We start from the raw sequence: 5,244 nt of genomic DNA on the forward strand, positions 1-5,244 counted from the left end.
CCTCCCTCTCATTCACACACATGTTCTGATTTGCATATTTGAAGTTTAAATAAATAAATAAATAAATCAAACAATAAATTCAATAAATTAAGTTTCAATACTATGATGTTAAATTGTTGCTGGTTTTAAGATACACATTTTCTTCTGTCATGGAGTTGGACTGTAGTTAATGTCAACAGTCTGCTACACTGACTCAGGACTACAGTTTGCTTCTGATCACACATTAGTAGCACATACTGAATTTAGTTGGTCAGTAATAAAACACATGAAAATAAAAAAGAGAAAGAAAGGAGACTTGTGGCAAATCTTTCCTATAGTTGTGAGGTGACTGATACACAAAGCCATAGTTTTATTGTAGTTTACTGTAAGTTTTGAGTCATGATTGTTGAGATGGCACAGTGTAGCAGCAATGACACAAACTTCACTTCTCTACAAGAGCAAAAAAAAGAAAAGATAAAAATTAGTTTTTAATTTAAGAAAAGGGAAAAAAATAATGTTATTTAAACTTTACAGGGAAAAGAAAGACTTTTCTCTTATTCTTGTTTACGTTTAAAATGAAATAATACACAAATATAATAATTAATTAAACCGCGGAGGGGGAAAAAAACACAAACCTCATCAGGACTTTATTGAGCGCCATAACCACCACTTGACCACTAGGCTGGTGATGACGCTACATTCTCCGTATAAGTCCCGCCCCTTCTCTCAGATGATTGGCTAACACTATAAGCAAACCCTGTGTTGATTGGTCTGTTCACATAAATAATGGGCGTGGTCAACAAACAGCACTGCAATTCGTCAAGTCACTGGAGGTTTTTTTGTGTGTAACATAGCAACTATAGTAAACAAACCAGCGGCTAATAATCATTGAAAGGTAAATTTTTCTCTCATTTACTCGATAGATAGATAGATAGATAGATAGATAGATAGATAGATAGATAGATGGATGGATGGATGGATGGATGGATGGATGGATGGATGGATGGATGATGTTTAGTGTCAGATTCCAATAACTATAATGAAAACTTCTCGTATTTTTCTAATTTTGCAGTAATAAACCCACAATGGCCACAGTTAATCAAGGTGGTGATGGACCATGGAATACTACAGTAGAAAGGTGTGTGTGTGTGTGTGTGTGTGTGTGTGTTTTGAGTACATGTGTTTTATCTTAGCAAAACAAAAGTTCTCATCGTCTGTCTGTTCTATCTCTCTCTCTCTCTCTCTCTCTCTCTCTCTCTCTCTCTCTCTCACTCTCTCTCGCTCTTTCTCTCTCTCAGGATAGTCATAAGGACACACATGGAAATGAGAAATGCTCCTCCTAGAATCAATGCAACTGATGTTACTGCCAACAGGCTCAATAATGTAATCAGATTTCAGCTCAATCCAGACGTATGTAAGTATCTCCTCAAAGTGGATGCTGTTACAGAACTACTGTGAATGAGTGTGTGAACAAATGTGTGAATAAATGTGTTTGAGATCACACAGTAAATTAACTTGTAATCATGTCTCATTTCATCATGTTGGAATTTATGTTTTATTATTTTATGTTAAATGCATTTTTTTCTTCTTTCTCAGATGATGTTATAGCCATCAGGCAGAATCGCAACATCAGACCCAGACGCATGTAAGTATCTCCTTAAAGCAGATGCTGTTACAGAACCACCGTAAACGAGTGTGTAAACGAGTGTGTTAGATATTATTCAGCTAATAAACATGTGATCGTGTATCATTTCATCATGTGTGAATTTGTATGTTTGATTCTTTTATGTGAAATGCTGCTTTTGTCTAATTTTATATTGTGAGGAACAGAAACACAGAGTTCTGCAGTTATAGAGAAATAATCAGTTACAGAGTGTGGCCTCCATAAAGCCGAGTTACTGTCATCACTGCAAAGATGATTAATTTCCTGTAACAGCATCCCAAAGTGTTTCAGTCATTTTACCTCACAAACATCTATTAATAACACTATACAAATAAATAAATCCCCAAAGTGATCAACTACAAATGTTCACTTTGTGAGGACCATTGGTTAATCTGGTTAGCTTCTATTTACATAGTGTGTGTGTGTGTGTGTGTGTGTGTGTGTGTGTGTGTGTGTGTATAATATGAATAATTGCCATCATTTGATTAAAATAATATTGTTCTAATATTGTTTGACTTCTCCCATCAGGCGCCACAGCGGATCATCCGCATGTTTGATTTGGCACATGTTTTTACGCTGGATGCCCTTCCTAGTGCAACCCATCCCATTTATCCAGGCTTGGGACCGGCACTTAGAGTGGCTGGGGTTGGTTCCCTGATCGTGAGAACGCCGCATCCTAACCACTAGACCACCAGGGGACCGTTCTAAAGAAGTAAATAATAATAAATAATAAATAAATAATGTTTTGTGACTTTCGACATGTTACATATTTGTTTCACATGAAAATACAGTGAGCTGATATGTGAATAATGATGTGGCTGCATTCTGAAGACTTGGTGCTTCTTGTTCCTGCTGTTAAAGTGTGTGCTCTTCTTCTTGTTTTTCAGAGTCTTTGAAAGAGATGTAGCTATTACTTCCAAACACTCATTATTATAAGCCTTTAAACACCACCCCCCTCTGTTAAGTCTTATAACAAAATTGTTAGATCAGTTTTTATAAAAGTCATGATTTAGTAATACAGAAAACTTACTCAAAGTACGTCATTATGGCGTTTTACGGATTCTTTCATCCGTTGTACTTCACCCTTATGGTACCGTAAACATCCTGGTACTTTTCCCACTTCTTAATCACAGCCATGGAACAGAAAAGCTTCAAACTTTACATTCATTTAATACAAAATAATCTCAGCATCTACAACTACAAATTAAATTTGAGATAGAATAAAAGTCCATCCGGCATGTGGAGGAAATCATCATGTACTGCTTAATGATTAATAAATTTCCCTCTTAATGCCATTAACCTGTTGCACTTCCTGTTAGTCTGAAGAAGTTCTGCCTCTTTCAGCTCAGCTGAGGCCTACACTTAGTCCATGTCTGATACCAGTTTGTAGATCTCACCGGTACACTGGACACCACGTCCTTCCTCTTTTTCTCCTCTGCCGGGCTCAAAGAATTCTGAAAGTGCACCGACCAAATGCTGTCAGAATTTTTGTCTTTTACACACACATTCACACATTCCTTAAGACTGAGCAAAATCCAGAGAGACAAAAACATACTAAAGAAGAAGAACAAATACATCAGTTCTGCACAGAGCCTGAGAATTTGATTAAAGTGTTAACTGATCCATTTATTACACTTTTGTAAAGGTTTATTTCTCATATTACAAAAACAATCATTGAATGCTACAATGTTCTTAAAAGATCTCATGACATCCTAACATTCGAGGGAAACCTCTGTTGAGAACATTGGAGGAGCATTGCTATAGTTTCTCAAACACATTTAGCAATTTATTGATTATTTTAAAAGCAAAAGGAAACCTGCAATAAAGATTTACAATCCTATAATAATCTATACATCTATACATTATTCATTAATATATTTTATACTACAGCAAATGTATTGTGGGGAAAAATTTTTATTTTTATTTTTTTTTAATTTGGGTAAAATTGTATTAAGAGTTATTCCTTAATCTTATCTAAATCTAATTAATTTTAACAATGTATTTATAAATATTATATTTTATATATATATATATATATATATATATATATATATATATATATATATATATATATAAAAATAAAACAATATCTTCTAATGCTGTACCACCCCTTATAAAGACAGCATTCACTCACTCGGTCTAGGCAGACGCAGCGCAGGTTTAAAAGGGGATTTGAGTGCAAGGCTGAGATAATGACTGAAAGAAAAAGAATAATAATCTAAAGTGATTACACACCAGTTAACAATGATGAAGCTTCATGTGACGTCAAAATACAATACACCACTGTGGCAATACCCTATAGAGCATGTCTGAGTACAGCTGAGGAGAGCAGAGGAGAAACACAGACACGACCCCCATCTTCTGGATTGATTCAGATCTTGAGCAGAATCTTTTCAGAGAGTTTTACTTTATACTATACAGATTGTTTCAGATATGAAGATATTTCAACTGGACTTTTTTTACAGCTATTTAAAAAGAAAAAACATTTTATACATATTTTATAGAAGTATCGTATCGGTGATACTCGTCTTGAAAGTACTCTGTATCGGATTGTAAAGAAAATAATTGGTATCGCTCATCACTATCGACGACACCAGTTGAAATACTTGACTCTGTGTGGTGTGATGTGAAATCAGACACTGGACTGCAGCCTGCAGCTCACTGGAAGTATTTAATGTTTCTTCTGATAAACACAGAACAAATCAGCAGCCCCTGTGGTGATATTTCACTTATTGTGTGTGTGGTAGACTTATCACCATGTGCCCTCACATTCATAAAAATACACCTAAAAAGTGTAAAATATTCACACAGATAGATAAAGAAACCTCACACAAAAACTTCAGTGAGAAAAAATAAAAAAATTATTTCGTCTGCTTCCTTTAGGGGGCGCCACAGCGGATCATCCTCCTCCACACTACCCTGTCCTCTATTTCTGCTTCTTTCAACCTATACATATATAAATAAATAATAAATAAATATAAAAGTAATTAATATAAAATTAAACCAGTTTATCATAAATTTAGGAGAAACCCACCACTCCAATGAGATTACAATACAGAAAGGGAAGAGGAGGAGTCAGGACAGGAAGTGACATCAGCTTCTATTATCAAGGCATTTAAGAGAAGCACCCATTTTGATCAGGGGTACTCAGAAAGCTTGGTTAACTTACCATTTGATAAATCATAACCTCTGGGTTGATTTACCCCAAACAGGCATACCATGAGTATGTCGGTTCCAAAACACCTGAGAAGAGTTAGTTTAATCAACCTCCAACTGGTTACCCAGAGGTAATGCGTGCACGGTGCATATATAAAGACATTCTCAATGGATCGCCGATTTCACGAGTCACCATGGAAACTCAAAGCGGAATAAAGAGAGCGGAGTTCACAGAGGCGGAGTTGAAGGTTTTGATGCACGCTTATGAGGAGTTTAAGCCAATAATAAAAAAAAAAGAAGCAATACAGCTGCATCAGCTAAAGCAAGAGAGTTGGCTTGGCAAAAATAACAGACAGAGTAAATGCGTGAGTGTATTAAATACAAATTTGGTATTGGCTTCCGTTTTATTATAATGCAAAATAATGAAGTATGACTTATACATCATT

General features: G+C 35.4%; 1 long non-coding RNA gene across 1 annotated transcript; it reads left to right on the forward strand.

Annotated features, from left to right (window-relative positions):
- Nucleotides 1–1,015: 1,015 nt before the first annotated feature.
- Nucleotides 1,016–1,614, forward strand: LOC124382974. Its single transcript, XR_006925153.1, has 3 exons — nt 1,016–1,117; nt 1,278–1,393; nt 1,576–1,614. It is a non-coding gene; the product is annotated as an uncharacterized LOC124382974 (long non-coding RNA).
- The last annotated feature ends 3,630 nt before the right edge of the window (nt 1,615–5,244 follow it).

The sequence above is a fragment of the Silurus meridionalis genome, chromosome 3 (assembly GCF_014805685.1).
Source record: "Silurus meridionalis isolate SWU-2019-XX chromosome 3, ASM1480568v1, whole genome shotgun sequence".
NCBI classification, from domain to species: Eukaryota; Metazoa; Chordata; class Actinopteri; order Siluriformes; family Siluridae; genus Silurus; species Silurus meridionalis.